The sequence below is a fragment of the Aythya ferina genome (assembly GCF_964211825.1).
Source record: "Aythya ferina genome assembly, chromosome: 10".
In the NCBI taxonomy this organism is placed as follows: domain Eukaryota; kingdom Metazoa; phylum Chordata; class Aves; order Anseriformes; family Anatidae; genus Aythya; species Aythya ferina.
This window is the reverse complement of record NC_140306.1, coordinates 18,146,401-18,167,892: the sequence shown is the minus strand read 5'-3', so window position 1 is coordinate 18,167,892 and position 21,492 is coordinate 18,146,401. Positions and strand designations below refer to the sequence as shown.

Below are 21,492 nucleotides of genomic sequence, written 5' to 3'. Positions count from 1 at the left end.
TGCTGTGGAGAGCTTTTATCATCAGGATGCTGAAATAAAGCTGAAAAGCCACTTAGTTCCCAGCAGAGAGCGAGTCAATACGGCAAAAACTGGAAATAATCCCTGAGAGAGGATTCAGTTAAAATAAGAAATTTTATTTATGATCTAGTTTTGGAACCAGAAATAGAGGGAAAGCCTAAAATGAACCAAATTCATGCTTAAATACAGAGAAAGAGTTGTTGCAGCATAGATATTGATCCTGACCTTAGTACTGCCGGAAATTTCTGAGAAAAGTCCAACGTACAGCTCAGGCTATAAAAGCAAGCGTCCCCCACAAGACCGAGCTTCAAAGGTTCCTCGTACTATTTGGGTGTGGCTGTTTTTCTAAAGCTTAATGTGCAGATTGTGCTCACCTATAAACAGCCACATCTCTCTCTTATCAGTGAACTTACTACTGGTCAGAGTATGCAGGTTGAACATTAGCTTCATAGCTTACAGTAAGGCTTATTTATAGAGTAGCTCGCTGGCTCTCAGCTAGCATAATGCAAAATAAAGTTGGTTGTTAAAGTGCTGCAAGTATTTTCAGTTTCAGTTGCTGGTTGTTCTAACACAGCGTATCTTCATTGCAAGCTTCATTGCATCAATGAATCTGAGAGCATAAAGAAAATATTTCCTTTGTGGAAAAAGATCTCTACCACCTTAATTTGCTTTTCTGTTATCTTTCAGGAATCCTGAGCCTCTCCCTGCATTCTAGGAGGCTGTCACTAACCGTTCTGGCTCATGTCTATATCTACCAAGTATGAGGCTATACCAGTCTTTCTCCCTATCTGCCTCCTCCCATTTCTAGGGAACTGTGAAACCCATGCAGCCCCTGCTGGAGATTTCAGTCAGCTTAGGCACATCTTATTTAGGGTTACAGTGAGCTTGTTTTTTCCCTCTGTGTGCAAGCCGCCCTGGTAAAAGTATTCCTACACACCCTTGGTGCCACCGCACCAAACAGCAGGGCATTGCCCTGACTACACTGGGCCAGTTGTACTTGGGCTTCTAACGAATGTGCAGAGCATGAATGAGGGATTTGATGCCTCAGAGAGAAAACAGTCCCACTCAAAAGGAAAATTGTTAGTGCTGGGCTTCAGGGTTGGGCTTGTTTTCATTGGAATCCAACTGCTTTAAAAAATTGACTTAGACTTTGTTGTCTGTTTTAATTAGACCATGTGCCTTGGGGGGAGAGAGCATCTACATCCATGTGTATGTGTCTAAGTTTACCCTGACTAGATCTTAAAATTGTAGGGTCATGCCTGTCAGCAAGGTGAAACACATGTAGCACTAGAAGAATTAAGGCACAAAATGCAGTGGTTTGTTTTTTACATGGGGAAGCTTTAAATCACGTTGTAGTAAGTGTAGGAGAGGGCGGCACAGTGTGATATGGAAAAACACTGCGCTGTCTAGATGTATTTTTTTTTTTTTTTTTTTTTTTTTTTCCTTCTGCGGGGTGTTTGCCTACTCCTGTAGTGAAATTAGAAGAATTGTAAAGATGAAGGGATTTCCTCACTAGCATACCACAGCTGAGCTTATGCCACTTAACAGGAGGCTTCTGTTCTGTCCAAGTGCTCGGCTCCCTGAGCCCCTGGGGAGCCTCTGATGCTACCAGGTTATCCCATGGGGCAGGAGAGGCAGTGTGGCTGTGCTCACGGCATGTCATAGGTAGCAGAGCAAGCCCTGAGCCCCGGGACAGTGCTCTGCTAGAGCTGGTCCCCAGCTCTCAAGAGGGAGCATTTTCATTCCTGACCAGTTTGCCTGTTTCCACCCCCAGGGATCTGGGCTCCTGATCCTCTTCCCTAAGCCAGGTCTGACCTCCCCTAGGCCAGCGGTGGCTCACACCACACCACGCCGTGCCATTTTTGACTCTCCATGGCTACAGCGGTCACTACCCACACAAGAGGTGTTACGCGTTCCTGCCCAGAAGCACTGCAGGTTGTCGCTGATATTCCCGAGGAAGGGAGGAGCACTGTCTGTCATGGGCACTGCTCCTGAGTGGGGGGCAGAGCAGTACCACTGCTGTGCTGTCACAGCTACTGCATTATTCCTCAGCCTGTGCCTGGAGCACTACACGCACAGGGGGCAAACTGCCCTTCCCACTGCTCCAAGGTTCACTTTGGGGCAGTATTTCTCTGAAAAACAGCTCTTTCCTCTTCTGGTGAATGCCTGCTTGTTCTGGTATTTGCAGGTGGAAAGCACTCCCAAAATCACAGTTGGCAAAGCATGAAAGCAGCACTGGGGTGAGAGAATCAGTCATTTACTTCATGTTAAGGTTGCATTTCAGTCACGCACCATAGGTGGGAGATAGGCGAATATTTAGTTATAAAATAGTTTGTCAACATATTCAGATTAGCTGTTGCATTTATAGGGTTACATCAGTGTGCACAGAGAGGAGTGTGTTACACCAAGCCTGGGAGCAGACCGGCTGCACGCTGAATTACCCGTGCTCTCAGCAACACACCACATGCCAGTCAGCCCCGAAGGATGGGGTTAGTGGTTAGAGGAGCAGACTGGAGCCGTCTGAATCAGCAGATCCACAGCCCGCAGAGAATAAATTAAAGGTTTATAATAATGTAACGCATAGTTTTCAGCTTGCATCTTAAAGTTCCGTTTGCAAGTAATGGAGGAAAATTGTCAATAGTTACTTCTCAGTGCTCTACACATCTGGAAAAAAGTAAGAATCAGTCTTCAGTATGAGTTGTCATGGAGTTTCTTCACTTATTTTCCTTCTGCTACAAACATTTTCCATCTTGGTTCAGTCATACTTTATTTTTAGTCATCAGCTTTGTTTTTTTCTAAGGACTGACAGAACAGTGCTGCGTTTTCGTCAAGAAAAACCAGCACCCTGACGAGTGAAAGGGTCTCACTTGAGCCTTAGTTGCATTTTGAGCAGCATGAGCTGGTTCAGTGGTGGTACTGCCCCCACACTGCAGCTCCTTGCTCCTGCCCCAAGGCTGCCCGTGCATGGTGCCAGCACAGGCATTGCACATCCATGCAGGAAAGTCAGCTGGAAAAAAAGGTCTTGTTTCTCCCAAGCGGCTGCAACAGCAAGGTTCACCGCAAGGCCACACAAAAATCCTGTGCTAGCACTGGGTATGGGAGTATAGCAAGCAGTGGGAGGGCAGGGGACACAGAGTTCACAGCTGCAGTGACACTTCAGCCCCAGGAGCTGCAGTGGGCTGCATAGACAGGGCTGAAAGCTGAGGGTAGAGGTAGTTTGTGCTGTAGGTGATAGGAAACTGTCCTCTGCTGATACTTGCCACTTGTTATGGCTGTTTAACTGTCACACACAGCCAATGACGATGGGGTATATATTCAGGTCTATAATTTATGCACTTTGTTTTCCATCTGAAATGGAAACTAGAACACTGATCTCAGATATTCCTCCTGGCAGCTACAGGGCTAATGCCTATACAGCTTCTCAGAAAAGGAGACTGATATGTTTTGTTATAGCGGTAAAGAATGGAGTTGGAACCTTTTGTTGAGATCGGGCATTATCAAAGTGATTTTCTTCCAGTTGTTCTATGGCTTAAGCTCTAACAAGATTTACTGGGGGTTGTGGGGATCACCTGTAAGATTAAAATAACAAAACAAAAAACTCTCAGGTCTTCCATATTGACTCCCGAACTTCAGAACGTGTTGATTCTGTATTCAGTTTCAGTGTGGGTTTGTTTGTCATCTTGAAATCTGCATTGTCATCTTGAAATACTGCATCTGGAAAGCTACGAGACAAAGCTGAATGCAAGCTGTCATTAGCAGTCTGGATGCTTTAATCATCATCCAGTGGATGGCTCTATATAGCCATTACTCTTGTATTTTAATACAGTACAACTGTAATTATCCTAGCGCAAACCTTCCTTTGGGTTAAAAGATCTCTGCAGAATGACAGTGCCAATAGCACATTGCAGTTAATGAATTTTTAATAAGCTCCTGATTCCAGTGTAACAAATCATTGCGAGGTTAGGATGAAGGTGGCGCCTTCAGAATCCTGAGTTAGGAGGTGTGAACGTGTCCTCGTGCACTTTGCATAATTAAATAATAAAATATGTTCGTTGGTTACATGTGCCATGTTTCTCCTATTGTCTTTGGTCTATGCATAGGAATCTGGAGAGGAAATCATTCCGGTATTAATTCACCTGAACTCAGTTGTTCTTCCTAAAGCAGACTTGCTCAAGGGGTGAATTACCCCGTGCTTTGGGTTTGTTTAGGATTCGTATTATTTTTAACTGCCTTTAAATGCTGCTCATTTTCAGCTAGGGTGTATTCGTGTTTACACAGATTATTTCAGCCTGATTGTTAATTTAAATTAGTGGTTTGTGACAAGTTCAGGAAGGGCATGCTGAGCTGTGACAGGTTACAGATCTGGTGGTGCAAGACCAGCCCCTCATCGGTTCCGTTTGCTTCTTTGCTACGAGCGCTTGTTAAAACGCTGCTGCTTGGTATTTCCACATGCGCTCTCCATCTTTGTACACCATCTGCAATGTTATTGCTAAAAGCTAAAGATTTATAGGCAGGAACTGTTAGAGACAGTAGATGATTTAAATGTAATCCCTGTTGGATTTGTAGAGTAACAAAACTGTCACGGAAGCTGCAATATTTGCAGGTAATTAAGCCATTACGCCTTTCTTCACCTGGAAGTCTTTCAGGGTGAGGGTATGCAAACTGCCAGCCTAGCAGTAGTGCTTCTTGGTTGTGTGCTTTCCTGTACAAAGAGCCAAGGTACTTAAGAACTTGAAGACTGTGGGGTGTTGTTTGTTTAAGAAGGGTCAAATAATTCCTAAACTGAGTGGTGAACCAGTGTGAGGTCTGAAGGCTGCTTTTAGTCGCTGCCTGTCCCAGTTTTATTCTAAGAGTGTTGTTCTTTATTTTAAACCTGCGTCTACAGAGTTGTTCCTGTATAAAAGGACCTGATGCCAGTTTAGCTAAACTGACTTAAAAAAAAAAATGAGTTAGCTGGAGTCAACTTCTAGTGCTCTTCTGGGTTTTCATCTTTTTGTGTTAAAATAGTTGCATCAGGCTTTAGCTCAAACTTTTAGCTTGGGCTTAGAGCAGCCCTAGGTTGAAGCTGTGCCACAGCTCTGTCCTTTCATGGCATGGAGTGTAATGAATATTGAAATCTTAGAAGTCAGAAACCTAATCCCAGGCATTCTAGAGAAGTTAACAGACTGTTTTATTATTTATTTACATAATCAAGCTCAGAGGAGCTACTTGATGCAGAACCATAGGTTACTATGGTAAAAGTGTTTGCCTGCTTGGCACCTAGAATGCTTCCACTGCTGGTCTTACTGCTTTGCAGACCCATCTAGCAATTGTCTTTCAGGATTTGTTTTGAAAGGGTACTGCTTTTGATGTTCTTTGATTGCCCAATTGATTGGTTTGTGGGTTTTTACCATATTTTGAGAACTCCTGAAGCTGCCTTTCAGCTTGTGTCTTTTGGCACTGAATGTAGAAACAAACAAACACACGCTGTATGGAAGTGTTACCTGCTTGTAGATTTGAAGAGGACTATTTTTCTGCCAGATTGTAAAGCAAATTAGGTAGTGAGAAAATAGAGCTCTGCATTAATCTGGTGTTAACAAGATGTTGCATGTTCTGGAAGGAGTCAAATGACTTTTTAGTAATTGGTGAGTACTGATCAATGTAATGCTTCTGAATTGTGTGATTAACATCTGTGGATGCTGTAAATTGATCATGAAAATCCTGGTATGTAAAGTGATTTTAATGAAAAAACTTCCTAAAAACCTAGGAAAGGCTTTATTCCTTTTCCAGTAAGAATTCATTTTACTATACAAGTGATATCTCATTCTTGATATGCATTTTGAACACTGTGTAAAGCATCTTTTTTGTTTCTGTGCAGTATCTGCCTTTTCATCTTTTTTTTTTTTTGACAATAATTATAAAAACAGCAAGAATTTATGCAGTAAGCAGTGTCCCATATTCAGTCATCTTTTAGCAGGAGATAGTTCATTAGTATAATTAACTGCTAGCCAGTTAATAAGTGACTTAGATATTTGAAGTGTTATTAGATTGTTTTTTGTTTTTTCCCTGCATTTGCCACTGATGAGGGGACAGGAGCGCTGCTTCATTACGAGTGTTCAGGATCTCAAGACAGCTGCCGTAACAGACAAAAAAAATCAAAGCTGATTACCTCCCTATTTATTTCAGACCATCAAATCTGACTAGCTAATGACCCTTAAGCAAAACTTGAGGTAGGCAAGGCACAGTTGCCTGACCTGCTACGCTCCTGGAGCACTTCCGTGAGGAGAGACTCCTCAGGCTTAAACCTGCATGCTGCAAACTGATTGATTAAAAATTAAATATGTTTTTGAGTTGGTCACACCTGTGTTGATCTGCTGGAAAGGGCTCAGCAGCATGCAAAGCATTTTGCATTTAATGAATTCTCAGTCATTTGTGGTAGCAGAGTAATGAAGAGTATTCTTTCTTACCGTCAGGGGGCCACTTTGGCAGTGTAGTGGGGCCCAGTCAGTACAGGGAGCAGCACCAATGCTGCAAGTTACACAGGAGGAGTTGTCACCCTGACAGCAAGCATTCTGGTTCAGCAATCTCTAGAGTTCTTTATTTTCACACATTTATTTTAATATTGATGTCTTCCTGGTCACTACCACATGCCACGTTGTCCTGTGCAGCAGACTATGTTTTCAGCCACAGTTCAGTTACCATTTTCTGTCCTGAATGTCACTTGGCAGTATTTGGGCATCAAGCAATGCGACCTTTCAGGGGAGATCCTTGATAAAGGTATCTGAACAGTTATACTGCTGCATTAGAGCAGAATGAGTTCCTGTGACCACGTAAACCCATGATGTCCATTCTGTGCTGCCCATCACTGGCTGAGCACCGTACGCAAAGCAGAGCTGGTGTGCAGCTGAGTTGCTGGAGAAGCTGCACCCCAGTCTGGGCTCCGTTGTGCAGTTAGCATTAGCTGCGTGCGCTGTCACTGCCTGGACAAGAAGTTATTCACTGTGACCTTTAGCAGAGGTCTGATAATACAATTTCACCTGCAGCCTGCATGTTTTTTGTGTTAAAGCAAGAGATATTTCCCCAAACCTGAGCAGGTTATAATAGCTCTGTCAAAAAGGCAGAATGCAAAGCCAGTGCATGCTGATGCAGGGGGAAGTATGACCTTTTTGATGCTTGGGAGCCTTCAGAATATGTTATGAGTCTTATGAATAACGCGCTTTTCTATTAAAAGGACAGTTGGGTTGCAATCTCAGCCATGAATTACTGCCCTTACGTACGCTGTAAAGCTTCTGTTGCCCACAGGGTTTGGAAGAAGATCTCTTTGGCTGATGCTTTCTGAAAGTTTTTTCCACCTCTTGACTTTTAAATGACTTTTTGGCTATTTCTCCTCTCTTAGTAGCTGGCAGGGGGAAAGTGCATGACTATGATCAGTCCTTCCTCAGCAAGAAGGTGTTTATTGACCACCTCTCAGCAGTCCTGCTCAGAGGAGCGCCTGGTCCTACAGCTGCTGCAGTCCTGAAGCTGTAGGTAAAGCAGCTGGGAAATTTCAGAGAAAACTGGGGAAAGGAGATGCTGAGCTTCTGACGCCTCCTGGAAGATAAAAGGCAAGTTTCTCCTATTGCCTTGGATTCTCTTATCCAGGACTGAGTCTTGTTTTCTTTTGGAAGAAATAAAAGCTAGATAGAAATAAAAGCTGTTATTGACAGATATAGCTATGAAAAAGGCTATATAAAAACCATAAAAGCAGCTTCAAAGATGTTATTGGTTTTTTTATAATGTCCTAAGGAAATAGAAGTTGATAAAACAAAAGTTTGAGAACCAAATTACTAGTTACTCTTAGTTAAAATGCATATTTTTAATCTTAGGCATTCTGCTTAGTTTCAAAGCCCACTTGCAATTTACTTAGAGTTGTTGGATATCCACAAAATGCCTGCAGACCTGTATGCTGCTAAATATGAATTCTGCATAGGTAAACATATTTGTATTAGCAGATGTTTGTATGGTCTAATTCCCTTTCATGCTTAAATCAGGAAAAATGAACTATTTCACCACATCAGTGAAGTAGGGACAGATTGGTCTTCTGAATAGCTTATTATCTGTCTGAAATTATCTTTTGATGCTTGAAAATAAATGTGAAGTAGGCATTATGAAAGGCATACTTTTTAATCTGTTTGGGAGAGCTGTTTGAATTGCTGTAGACACACAGCTCTTAGTTTAAGCACTTTACCACAAATAGCAATACTCAAGATTTCTGTCCTGCAGTGTACTCTACTGTGATTTTTCTGGACACGTATGCAGAGACCTGATGATAGAATTTCACTCAGTCTGTATATTTTCAAGTTGATGTAACAAACACTTGTGGAGGAAAGGGGCCAGTGAGATGGATAAATACCTGACTTCTTTCCAAGTGGCCAGTATTAATTCTTTAAAAACAAACACATGGAAAAGAACCTGTACCTTAAAGTCAATTTCTTGAAAACCTTGTCCCAAGTTGTTTATTCTCTTTCAGGATCTGAAGCCACTGCATTTTACTGGTTATTCTACCTGCTTTTTCTAAGTACTTGAGCAGATTTGTTATTCAGGTTATTGAGACTTGCACAGCAGTTCATACCAGTATCTTGTGAGACTACTCCCTCTAATGCCAGCCTTGCAGGGACAGGCCTTGGAGTGTCTTGGAGTAAGAATGGGGTGGAGATTGAGAATTTATGCTAAAAGGAGTGTAAATTATATTTCTTAGGTACTTTTTGTGCTAATGCTCTTCTAGCCTGCTTCCTCTCATCTGATCGTTCTGGCACCTTGGTTTTGGGGGTACAATTCACTGTGCTATGTGGTGATAGGTAAGCAGAGGAATCCAGGATAAGAATAGACTGTCAAAAATGGGTCAGGGGTAATGGGCTAGCGTCATCAGGGCTTCTTACGCCATTGTCACTTGTGGAGGAAATGTTTAGCAAACAAAAGTGTAACCACACTGACAGGGCCATTTCCTCTAAAATAATGGAACAATGAAGTTTTTAAAGAAATTGGGAGTGGGCTCCCTTAAAGCGTATCTGCCATATGTGCCATTTCAAAGCAAAGATGGAGGGGCTGTTATGCAAAGATATCCAAAATGAAAATCATATGCTTGCTGAAAGACACATAGCAGCAGCATAGCAAGTTATTTCAGCTTGTTTTTCTTCAAAAGGAAAAAGACCTGTGCAAGTTACTTCTGTATCTGACCCTCTATTTCATAGCATGTACCCAAATGTTAAGTAAGCTTATTGGCTTAGTGTTTTATATCAATATTTGATCATTTCCTCAGACTTAAAAGAAAATGCAGTATACTTCAGGCACTAAAGAACCTTACGGGAAAGCTAGGAGTGCACTGGGGGAGCTTTGTGAGTAGTCAATAGCCTAAAGCTTTCTTGAGGAGGGGGAAGATGCTTGCTTTGCATTTGTAAATATGTCAAAGGGTTAGTGGTTAGGTTTGCTCTGTTTGGTTGAGTAGTTCATATAGTCATGTTAGGACACCCTGGAGGTTAGAGATGAGAACTGAGAATGCTCTCGGAACAGAGAGTCTTGAAGCCTTAACACAACTCGTTATTTCATAGATATTGAATCTGTTTATTGGTGACTGAATCTGTTTATTGGTAAATGATCTGAATTCCAGGTCTGAAGGACTGTATGTAGTACCCTGGAATACCTAGTTTTCTGCAGTAGTAATTTTTGGTTAGCATGAAGCTGAATTTTCTGATAATGAAAATAAGTTCAGGGGAGAATAAATCCTTGCATGGCTTTCTTATAAACAATGAAGAAGGAGCACTAACATTCCCCACCACACACACACACACCTTTAACCTTTCACGAGATGCTTTTCTGCGAGGCGATGACCTGCTATTTATTGGTGCCTGCTCAGAACCCCATTAGCTCGCTGGGGTTATTCTGTCTTTCATTTCCTAAGTGGTGAGGTCAGGTACATGGTCCTTGACTCATCTATACCAGTGGCTAGTGATGCTGTTAATAAGAGAAACTGTGTACCTAACTCTCCATCAAAGAAATAGAAAAAAATATATTGTTGCCCTGAGGGTACTCATATCCATACATGTCTGAAACAGATGAGACAGTGGTTAGAAAATGAGACCTGCGATGGTAGTCTCAGCCTTTTCCATATCTGTCTGTAATTTTTCATGTCTACCAAAGCACAAAAGATGGATTTCACTGATTCTGTCTGAATCTGCTGAGGGGATAAGGAAGGGAGAAACATTTTGTCCAAGAAGTCAGTGTTCATTAAAAGGGAGATGAACTTTGCAACAATACTTCAAAAAAAAAAAATTACTTTAAAATCTGGCCCTTATGTGTGCTATTCATACTTCATAACTTTCCTTTCAAAAAGCTTTTAAAACTCCTAAGCACAAGGCTAGGATGCACTTTAGATTGTGAAATAATCTTTGCAGACCTCGGAATTTTTTCCAATGGTAATTTCAGAGCTCATATGTCAACAAATCAGTACGTGGTATTATCATTTCCCTCTGGACTTTTAAAATCTATACCTCCAGGGGAAATCTAGGAACCATATGATGTCAGGTCTGAATATATTAATAAAAATGAAATGTAACATTTGCTAAAAATAAAATATTTTTGTCAGAGAAATCATATTTTTCTGATTAAGTGGTGTGTCAATTTTACATCATATTGACTAGAAGTTTCTGGATATCAGCTAGACTGGCAAACTTTAACCAGCTTAGCAATACCTGGAATCTTCCTCTTGGCATTAAAATACTCAAACATTTGCTAAAGTAATTATTTCTGTTGAACGAATCAGCAGCGTGTCTTGGGAATTTGCTAGTGATGAAGATTTTTTTCAGTCTGCATGTCACAAAGTAATTCATCACACAGACTGCAAAAGGCTTAATATAATCAATCCACAAACAAATAAATATAACTATGTTAGTTCTTTAATGGAAGGAAGGAGCTGGAAAAATCTCAAACAAGGCATATTGTGCTTTGGCAAATATATTTCAAGTGTTTCTTCCTCTTCAAGATAGAGATCCTTCTAATTAAACAACTATGGCAACAAATGCTGTCCAGCTGAGGGTCAGGTATAGAGTTCAAATCCCAGATGGTCAATATCTATACGTGACTTATCTACCAGATGGGCTCCCATAAATGTTCCACTGGATTTTTTTATTCTTTTCTCTCAACTTTCCAGTATTACGGCAATTTTTTATATTACTATCAAACATTTATATTGTTTTATATTGACTTTTGCTAAGAATTATCTACATCAGAGGAAAAATTTCCCCAGAGCATATGTTATACTGCTTGAGAAGTACTTTGTTCTGCACTCCTTTCCCATCACTTTTTTTAGTCAAAGGAGTTTCCAAAGGTGCCCTGAGAAAGGACTGGAATAAAAAGACGACCCCATGATCACGGGGGTGAGGAGGGTAACATCGTTTGTATTTACTTTTACTGTTTCTGTGGATGGTGAAAGTCTATTTGCTTTTACAGGATTATCAATTACAAATTTAAAATAACTTTAACAACTACCACTGATGAAGCACAGGCTAGCTGTAAAGCATACTTTCATTTGCAACTATACCCAAATATAGCAATACAGAGGATTCCTTTGGGTTTATTTTTTGATTATGTGTTACTGTTAAACAGCCTAGGTAATGCAAATGGCAATATGTTGATTTGTGTATTTTGTAAATAGATTTTAAATATTGTAGAGTGAGCTTCCTCGTGGAGATGAAGACTTAGATTTGTAAGATAATTTGTAAGCTTAGATTTGTAAGCCTGGTGCTCCTAGCCTCTTTGTTTTTTGGAAGACCACACAGTACGAGATTACAGTTTCTTCTGTTTCAAATTCCAACAACAGAATGGTTTGGGGGTTTGCTTATAAGCAATAAGCAAGACAGAAACAGTTTCTGAACTCTAGTAAGTATAGCAAGATGGCCTGGAGAGAACAGAAGTCAAGTACTGCATTTATTACTCTTCTATGAGCTATTCCACAATGGATCAATTACAAAGGTCGAACTGGTGGTTTTCCCAAACTGTGGTTAGTATTCAAAATGCCATCAAAACTTGAGATTCAAAATCTAAGTTTTATTAAAAACTGAAGACAGTATTTTAGAGAAATGCTGTTTTCCATCTTTTGTGGTTTTCTGTTTGTAAATACACAATATTCTTGCACTGGTCACTAGAATACTATTTAAAAAATAAATAATAGAGCTACTGGTTACAGTAGACATAAACTATTTCTTATGCACACTAGTCTGGGAGCCCGTCTGTTCTGACTGTACATGACTGGAAACGTGCCATTAGAAATAAACTTTCTTCCCAAGCTGAAGGAATTGATTTGTTAACAGGGTGCGTAGATGAGCCTCTCTCTTCTCTGTAGTAAACAATTTCTGCTCATTTGACCAGTTTTGTGTCTTTTTCCTGCTGATTTTACCATGTCTTTTTTAGCTTTCGAAATATGTATATATTTAATTAAATGTATACAATAGCATGATACTAACCTAGCAAACCATTCCTTTTAGTCATCTTTACAAAGGGAAGACCTTTTCATCTGTACTTCCGTGCCCTTTTATTGTGCCTTTATTCTAAGGGATAAAAATACAGTTATTACAGGAGACACGTTCTTATATAAAGCTACTTAAGAAGCTGTGTTTGGGGTGTGCTTAACTCCACAGCAAACCTCAAAACTAAATGCTTTAATGATGAGACAAACCTCATTTTGTGCAATATTCCATAATTCCTTTAAGTGGTTTTAGGAACTTGAAACAGGCTGTGGTACTCATGGCAGCAAAGATGTCACTCACTGAAATCATCCTGCTCTACAGCTCGCTACAAACCGTCATCTGGGCTTATAGTGCAAAGATGTTTCTTCGTAAAAGCATTAGCACATCGTAAAAGGAATGTGCTTGAAGACACAATAAGTCCAAAGCTGAGGTTACAAAATATATGAGTCAGGCCAGAAAAATAACTAGCTCAGATGTCTTGTCTAATGCAACTAGAGTCGTGGCCTAACATCTTGCTAAAGCCACAAGCACAGGTGGCTGCTGACTTATTTTAATTATAGTTAACATGTTTAATTTTAAAAGTGATGTGAATGCTGACAGGAAGTTTCAAAGAATTTTTCTTGCTTGTTTCTAAGCCTTTCTGTAATCATAGAGCCCTCAGCTCACAAGCTCCTAAATTATTTACACAAAATCAGCTTTGAAGGAAGAGTTTAGAAAATAAATACAAATAAAATAAAAACTAGGCATGGTGTATTAAGACATGGTAAAGGAATAAAACACAGATAAGGGTCCTCATAGAAGCACTTTGACTTCCAGTGATCTCCAGGGAACTTCTAACATGTGAGCTTTAGAAGTCTTGCAGGCTTTTTGGTTGTTTTTCCCCCATTTCTGCTGCCACTGTCCCCTCTACCCCACTCACTTTCCTTTCTTAAAAATTAAGCAACTCCCTCTATTTTTGCATGTTCCCGTGGCTTAATTAGTTACTTTTACACTGATCGGCCCTGTTAGCAGGTGAAGAGGTCTGTGTGCTCAGTTAATGTCATTTCCAAATGGCTCTCATGCTGGATTTGATCAGCTGGCTGTCCTACAGATGACACCTCCTGTTTTGTTGTTGTTGTTGTTTTAACTTGGCTCTAGAAACAAAAGGCCAGCCATGGATGTGTTTAACTTTCTGATTGCTTGTGGTACCAGAGGGGACTGACAAGCTGCCTGGGCAGCTGGTAGGCCCACTTCATCATTTTAATAGAAGCTAAACCCTGCTCCCAGTCAGTGGTCCTCATACACCAATCTGTCTTCACAGACTAAATTAAAAGCAGTTTCAGCATATGATTAGCTGTATAATAAGACAATGCAAGGGATATGGAGAACAAAGAGTGTAGGAAGGCAAAAGGACACATCTCATCATTTTGTGTCCTGTGATTCAGAAAGGGACAATCATTTTCTAAAAACTACATTCATACAGTAATGTGTTCTAAACCAAGATAATTGCTGAGAAACAAAAGATGCTTAACATTAGCCTTTAAGCCTGCAGTGTTGCACAGGATTTAACCTTACGTGGTGGCTGCTTCATGCAGTGCTGTGCATGGCTACATCAGCTGTGCAAAGGACTACAAGGTCAGAGTGCCGTGGGATAACACTACAGAAGTTTTTTTCTTACTTTTCATTTTTCTGCTATTTAATAGGACAAGTTTTTAGCTTAGACAGAGTCTAAATATATTTTCACACTGAAAAAAAAGACTTCTGGTAAATACGCTGAACTTAGACATTGAGATGATCACTTTTTCCAGCACTTGCCATTAACTTATGTAGCTTTTGTATCTGTTTTCCTCTTCAGCGTGTCACTTCTTCCTCCTTCAGTATTTCCAAGCACATATTGAATGTCAAAATAATTGTTTGGAAATGCTATCAAGGCAATGTTCAAATGTCAGATACTGTAACACTGTGGCACATAAGTTAGTTCCTACAGCTACAGATGTTATAAGAATATGGTGTGTTGAAAACTACCATGTTTAATGCTCACAGATTTCATCCAGAAGCTATGTAGAATCTATAAAATCATGTTTACAGTTTAACAATAATGCAGTAATTGGATGTTTTCAGTGTTTTCTGTGACGTAAGTGATTCATATTTTGGCGAGCTAGCTTTCAAAATCTTCATGTAATGTAGTTGTGGATGATTCGTTGGAAACTTCTGACACTTTCTCATCAACTACTGTTTTTTGCTGGCTTTGTTTTTGTGCATGTGTTTTTGTTTGTTTGTTTTTAACAACTTTGTGCTGCAGTGAAACAAAAATGATATTTGAGGTGAGCAATATGCTTGAGATGTTGCATGGTGTGCTGCAGGCCTGAGTGCTCCCAATGCACTGGCGAAGGAAAGCTGTACTGCAGAGCAGGTTGGTGGGAAATTTAGCTATTTGCTTTTGTACTAAGTCTTCAGGAACAGATAAAGGCATTATCTGTCCTCTTAGGAATACATAGAGTAAACTCAGAGTTGCTGTCTGTTGTGCCGAACTTCATCTGAGAGGCGCAGGGGAGTTTGGCGTGGCAGCACAGGGCCTAATCCCGCCACCCGTCATATCCCTGGTGGGAGCTCAGCTTTGGGTCCATCGTGTACCTGAGAGGAGTGCAGAGAGCTATGGCTGGTTTTCACTCTGTCTCTCTAAACAAATTATCCAAAAGAATAACATTTTCAGGTAAAGCTAAAACAAATAAAGGAGCTAACCATAATTTTTTGGGGGGTTGTGGTTCCACCTGTGTGATTCAGGCCTTTATTCCTGCAGTATGACTTAATACTGAATGGAAATCATGAAAAAAGAAACAAACAAATGACATCTGGGAGAGGTAATGCAAGTTCAGAACAAGGCCCAGGAAGAAAGGTGAAAAATGGTGAGCTCAAACCAGAATGGAAGAGGTAGTTGGGGAGATCTCAAATCTCTTGAGGAACTGAAGTGAACCACACTGAGTGCTCAGTCTCTGTTACTGAAGTGCCCTCTTGCCTTACGCTGCTTTGCAAAATGTAATCTTTCCACCGTTGTTCATTTTAGTGAAACATAATATTGGTATTTTTTTGGTTTGAGGTTAAATAGTATGTTTTCAGATGGCAGATGGTTACATCTGTGCAACAGGAGCCACAAGCTTTCACACTATTCGACAGAGGTAAAAATCACTGATTATGTGCATTTAGTCATTTATATACCTGCCCAGTGGAATTTATCCTAGAAATACAAAAAAATTATGACACTCTGAAATATCATCCTGCAGTTGAATGCTGCCTACAGCCTCTGCTGTCACAGTTGAACTGCTCCAAGTAAGGGAGAAGAGTCAGCGTGTGTGTCTGTATGCTTATTTAAATATAAACATTATTTAAAAGACTCCAAAAGAAACCCTTACTGTTCAAGGTGAGTTCAAATGTTTCCAGTTCAATACTTTTATCACCTTTACAGCAAATGAAGTGCAAAGTCAGTACATCATGCCAGCTCTCACACAGCTGAATATTTGATGTTTACCTTCAAACAGGGCTTAGGCTTAAACTTTTAAGTCAAAGGAATACCTTTTACGGGTTTTCTAGATTAATGCAAGGCTTGAAACTGAGTCCTGTGTGTGAACTTTGAGAGGTTTGGGAAGGACTGGGTTTGTTTCGGGCCTGCTTCTAGTTAAAAATACAATGAGTGGGTCAGCTGTGAAGTTAGGGAGGATGCTGACAAGACTAAAGAGAAAATTCTTTATTTAGCAGGATTAGTAAGTACGAAATACCACAGCTCAACAGATAATTTAAAGAAACAGCACTCTTACTGTTGAAGTACAATGTCCTAAAGGTCATTGACTATTGAAATTACACTGTGTGAAATCCTCTGTTCCTTGCCTATTTCCCACTCAGGACACCTTGACAACTTGAAGATTTACACTGACAGAATCGTTTTCTTACAGTGTGTTGTATTTCAGTGAGGATATGTATGTAAAATTAGAATATGTAGGTGAAATTCAATTGTACTGCTCTATCGTGCATTCATCAAGAGGTCACATGCAGGAAAAATATACTATTTCTGAACATACATTTTTTTTAAAAATGAAGATAATTTCTAACAGTAAAATGTCTGTATATGAACAGTGCATATGTTCCTAGTCTGCTAGCATAGCCAGGAATTTGGATTCCAACAGAAGTACGTTAAAATAAATTTTGCTTGCAAAACGGAACAGCCATTGCTTTCAGTGGAAGTCCCTTCCCAAAGGCACACGGGTGCTGCAGCCCGGTGCCTGCAGAAGGACTGGAGGTGGTGCCATTTCCCCAGCAACCCGCTGCGAATGCCGAGCTCTCACTGCAGCAAGCATTGCCCATCATTTCCTCGGTTCGTAACAAGTAAATGAAGTTTGTGATGGATGTGTGGCATCTAGCTTAATAACAAACTTTGTTGTCTTTATTTTGTAAATTTGCTTAAAATTTAAAAGTAGACACTTGATTCTTTGTCTTGATCTCAATGTGTCTTGACTTGTCAGGGGTAAGGAACATTTCATTTCCTCTGACAAAAATGAATAAAAGCTGTGCTCATGTCTAAAAATCAATCCTATTGTCTTGATTCATCTGAATAGTAATGTGTTCAGATGCTTATAGTCACATAGGCTATGTTTTTAGTTTAGGAACATAAACTGTTTTTCCCAGTTTAGGAACATAAATTAAGGGTTTTGCATCACACTTATTTATTTAAGAACATCAATTACAATGTTCTGATCAAGTAAAAGTCCGTGCTATTCACAGGGCTTTTTTGTTTTCTGAGGAGTTTGCTGCCTTTGGTGTCGCAAGTACCTTTAAAATTCTAAGTAAAAATAAGGAAGAGAAAGTGATTATAATTAAAATATAATACAGGAAGAAACTGTTCTGACTTCTGAGTGAATGCCAATTTATGGTCATCACAGTTAGAGACAACGTTTTGCATATTAAAACTAAAAGAATCCTAGTGGTATTAATTAGAGTTAGTAAATTTGCCAGTAAGGGCAGAAAGAGTTAATACAACTTATTTGTTATGGTTTTGGAACCAAATTAGTAAAGGTCTTCATATTTTCTGAAGTAATATTTTCTAGTCTGTATTTCAAGAAGATAAAGAGCACCTGTTAAAGCAGCACATCTGGATGAATTGTGTCCAAATGTTTTCAGAAGAGTTGGCCAGTGAATTCTCTCCAACATATAATATTCAATTATTTTGTGGGAATGGGAAAAACAGAATCCATGCCAATGCAAGTTAATGCAATATCCGTGTTTGAGGAGGAGGAACTAATTGTTGAGGCTTTGATAACTTTATGTGAGCAATCCTGCTACAGGTTTATGACAGAATCATGATCAGTACAGTCATTGTTATTCTTTGTCATGAATTTATATGGTATTTATTGACTTAATTTTGTAAAATACTTCTGTTTCTAACATTATTAGTTTATGCGGTCCTATATTGCTTATTATAGATTGTGTGAAGGTGTGTAAGTTGTCCAAGCCAGTGATCTCCAAACTCCTTTGATCAAGCACCTCTATCAGTAAGAAAAAATAAATATTTGAGCAGCACACATTCTCAATATTTATTCATTTATAAATTATATATTTGTACTACTGAATTTCTTCATGAACTCCAACAGATAATCTTGTGCACCTCACTTTGGAGACCACTGATCTAAGCAACTAGAATCAGCAACGCCCTCATGGTAGATGTGATTCTGAGTTCTCAAAACCTAGCTGCAAATTAGAATTATTGCAGAGCTGGTGAGTTAAAGTAGAGTCATAGGGACATCACACTAGATAAATTTCAATTTTCTGTTAAGAAAAGTCTTGTTTCTGTATATGACATGGATACAGAACCAAAGAGCACAACTATCTAGAGAGTTTTGTCAGTAGAGCACAAGTAAGTGATGTGTGTATTTTAATACACTCAAATGTAGATCTGAATGTCTGCCTTTGCTATCTATTCTATCAGAAATGCATATGGAATGACTTTGACATTCCAGCATTAATGCCAGCTTTTCTTCTGGAGTTCATTATGTTCAAGGCACTTCATTGTGCTAGTTTCAGCATCCCACTGTAGAGACTGATAAACCCAATTCTTACTAAACTGAGGAACTGCAGATTGCAAATTCTTGATAGGTCCCAATTCTTGATTTCTCACTGAACTGCAAACTAAACATGTGTTAGTACCTCATCGCAAAGGCTTCATACCGTGGTTTGTGTGGTATCTTCACTTTGTCTCCCATAAGTAGTGGGGTTCCAGTAAGTTGAGTCCTATACTTTGAAAGACTGAAATAGTTTCTCAAACTTATGGATGCAGCAATTAAATTCTCCTTTTGTTTTATCCAGCTAGTGGTGCACACAACAAATGCTTGGCATGTTCAAGTATGAAATGTTCATGTACTTAGATGTTCAAGTATTTGTGTGCTGTGCTTGCCTTGCCTTGAGGGAGTTCCAAGAGTAGCCAGGATAAGTTTGAGTCATGGTGTGAAAGTATGTGTGGTGCAGCCTTACAGTAGTCTAACAACTGTTTAATGCCCTGTCAGTTTTAATGGGCAGGATGGAAATCAATTTTTAATCCTCTTATGCCACTCTTTAAGATATGTAAGAGACAGACAAATGGGTGAAATGACCAGCCATGTTCATTAGTAGAAAAAGGTATTTTTACCTTAGATTACAATTTCATTATTTCATCTCATAACTGAAACATGATTTTAAAAGTCACTATAATGTTGAGTTATTTTTAATTCCTCCTGGCTTTTAACTTATAAACAGGTGCACTTTCCTCCATCTGCCAGTTCTCTTCTCAGTCTTCTGCATATCCTGCTTGCCTGATTCACAGGAGTGCCGAATTCCCACAGTTTACAGTCAGAAGTGCATGCAAGTCAGAGGTAGTGCAGGATTACTGTAGCATATGAACTGCCAGCTGTGGGGCAGTAGAACAAGCAGCCGAGCCATCGTTAGCTGTGGAGAACAATGTCCAGGGGACGGGTAGCCTAGGCTGCCAGCTCAGGAGCTGCTGTAGTTAGCCCAGTTTAAGTTATCCCCACTAATGAATCAAAGCTGCTTTTGCCTGTTTAAACATAGTGACATGGAGTAAAATATCCTTCAGTAAAATATAATTTTGCTTTTTACTTCCACACGTGAACTTTTGTAGATGCAATACGAATTGTTTTCAGCATTCAGGAAGGCTGAAATAATTTTGGTAGCTTCTACCTTTGGAAACTGCAAGGCCTGGGTTAAGTTTTCAGGTATCAGGAGAAACTGCTGAGGAGACTGTTGTCTCCAGACAGTTTCTTTAGTAACACACTACCTATATGTTGATTGTTTTTTGTTTTTTTTCAAGGCAAGTACAGATATGACATAATGTACATATGGTTTTAGAGGACCGTGTCATCAATTGCTACTTAAAACAAATGTCATCATGGTCTTGTGGTCCTCTTAGAACTGAAATCTTTAACTACACAGTGAGCCCTGGGTAAATGAGGACAATTTTTCTTTTTTCTAATTATTTCCTCTATGGCAAATGACAGTAACCCTTTTAACTGCTGAAGACCGGGTTTTACTAGTTGCTCAGCTAAAAGAAATCTAGCTAATTAGAATAAGTAAAGCATTTCTAGCTGTAATGAAGATGTGCAAATGCCTCAAGAATTCAAACCTAACTCTTTGTGAAGATCCCAAAAGCTCACCAGTACCGTGATCCCTTGTGCAATTAACGTTTTCATATTCAAGCAGGGATATGTTGCTCTAGTCCATCTGAGATCTGAGCCACATTTTTCCTTTGGAAGGATGACATACTGGGCCAGACCCTGCAAGGACTTGATCTTGGTGTGTTCTAGATATTTGTCTAAATTAATGTTATACTCCATAAAGTGCTGGATTTGACTGTCACTATATACATACACACAGAAAAGATCTGGTGCAAGCAGGCAGTATGAGCAAATTGCTCAATTTCTCTTTGTTAATTAGTAAAACTTGCTGTTTTTAAACAATTCCTATTAGGAACTTGATATAAAAACTGCCAGTTTTACTCTGGATACTTGTTTCTGATGACTCACTGTCTCCACTGCAGTTTTGGGGTTATATTTATAGTTGTGATTCGTGCAGAATTCACACCTGCTTTGCAAAAGTATGAAACTAATCCCATTTCCTGATAAGGTAGGACAAGTCTGTGGGCACAATGCTGGGTTAGAGCCTCTCTTGTCATTGCCATGTTCCACTTTGGGTTTGTTTTCTCTCTCATTATCTGAGCTCTCAGTGCTTTACATGTCCATCGCTATAATGAGGGGTAGTATCTTTTTCACAGAATCATGATCAATTCTGAACACCCTAACCCACTCGTTTTACTTTAACACCAAGCATGTGTACTGCTAAAATTTATTATTATATTGTTGTTATAATAACATCAGTATGTCATTATAAAAAGAAAAAAAAAATCCATCTTAGAGGTTCTAAGAAGTTTGATGCCTCCATAAAGATGCTCATGCTGAAAGTACTACACACTATTTTGTTGGTCGTGGCAATGGAACTTGAAGTTACACATCTATCTGCTCTGTGCCCTTTGGGTAGCTTTTGCATAGTTTCAGTTTTCTTCTGACATCAATATATACAACGGAATGTTTTTTTTTTATTGTGAAAACATTGGTAAGTTGTTGGCTTTGCTGATTCATATACCACTGAAAAAGTTTTTGAAGAGCACAAATGGAAGATTAATGCTGTATATTTGTTAAAGGCAGGGAGAGGCTGCAGATCTTGCAAACTCATCACAGAACCATTTTCAATTTATTTATTTTTTTATATATAGAACAACCTTTCCACTTCTTTTCTATGCAACATGTAATTATACTGTCTGTTTTCTGTTGACATGCTTGATATGTTCTGTCTAAAGACCCATGAAAAGAAGTTGCAGGTCATGCAATGTTAATTGGGATCTGAGTTTTTGCCATAGGCTATGTAAAGATCACCATTTGAAAACAAAAATAGAAAAGGTGCGGTCATGTTCATTTCAGTCAGA

At 39.5% G+C, this 21,492-nt stretch overlaps 1 protein-coding gene across 14 annotated transcripts in view; it reads left to right on the top strand.

Annotated features, from left to right (window-relative positions):
* The window catches only part of IQSEC1 (IQ motif and Sec7 domain ArfGEF 1), a 352,517-nt gene that overhangs the window by 213,849 nt on the left and 117,176 nt on the right, over positions 1–21,492 (top strand). The gene's annotated exons all lie outside the window — the stretch shown is intronic.